Raw genomic sequence first — 1,238 nt, 5'->3', positions numbered from 1 at the left:
TCTTTTATTTCTCTTTCTCCCTCTCTCACTCTCTCTCACTCTCTCTCTCTCTCTCTCTCTCTCTCTCTCACTCACTCTCTCTATCTATCTCTCTCTTCTAACCTGTAAAATTGTGTTTTCTAGGCTTAATACATTTTACAATTTTCTTCATATAAACTGCACACAAGGTGAGAGATCAGACGTGTTTTACTCCTTCTTTCCCATCAAAAATAATATATCATGCTTATCTCTCGTCCTTCTTATTGTTTTTTGTTTTTTTGTATTTGTAAATCTTGTGAAACAATTCTAATCTTCGGCATTGATGTTACCGTTTTCTATTGCAAGCGCCGCGAAACACTTACTTAAACCAAAACAAAAGCAAAAACAAAAGCAAAAACAAAAGCAAACACGGATTAGTTTTTGTCTTACTAAGAGCTCTATCCAAGAAGAAGTCAACAAAAATCCGCAGGTCTCTTAAATTAAGAGCTGAGCAACGCGTTTGTCAGAAGGTATTAAAACAGAGAGACGGTGGCATCGCATTACGTCATTACAACTGTACACATCATGCACACTACATTATAATTTTATACCGAAGTTACTGCGTGATCGTGGTATTTATTAGCTACCTTAAACTTACAACGTTCTATTTGACATTTTCGGCCGTCTTAAGTTACAAAGACCATGAGGTCTGAAACCAAATGCTCTGTCTGCTCTATCAAAATCGTAAGATTATTCGAAGTCGCTACCAAGATATTCAAAGCATTGCGTTAAAAAAACGCTTTATATATTGTGAAATTTAAAAAATTTGACGTCAAATTTCTCAAAACGTGTTACTGAGCAGAAAGAACTGTGTACCCCTAAGGTAGCGTTATGAGTCTGGTGATTCATATTTAAAAGTGATCATCACTTCCATCCTCCAAATCGTTTTCACGTTATCTTACATACCCATACGTTATGAGGATAAAGGATGGGACAGGTAAATGACCTTATTTAATATTCTAAAATAAATCTTACTATAGACGGTAAAAGTGTGTTGGATTCAAGGCGTAAACGTTTTGTTTTCTTTTGTATAATAAAGAATGATATTTACAATACGATAATAATATTGATGTATATATGACATTTCAGATAATAATGTAACATAATTTGAGAAAAAAAGAACATGCAATTGAGATATCTGCTCTATCTTGACTCTCTCACTTTCCACCTCCCTTTCTCTCCCTCCCTCTCTCTCTCTCTCTCTCTCTCTCTCTCTCTCT

The sequence above is a fragment of the Aplysia californica genome, unplaced genomic scaffold (assembly GCF_000002075.1).
Source record: "Aplysia californica isolate F4 #8 unplaced genomic scaffold, AplCal3.0 scaffold00005, whole genome shotgun sequence".
Lineage (NCBI taxonomy): Eukaryota > Metazoa > Mollusca > Gastropoda > Aplysiida > Aplysiidae > Aplysia > Aplysia californica.
This window is presented reverse-complemented; position numbering follows the sequence as displayed.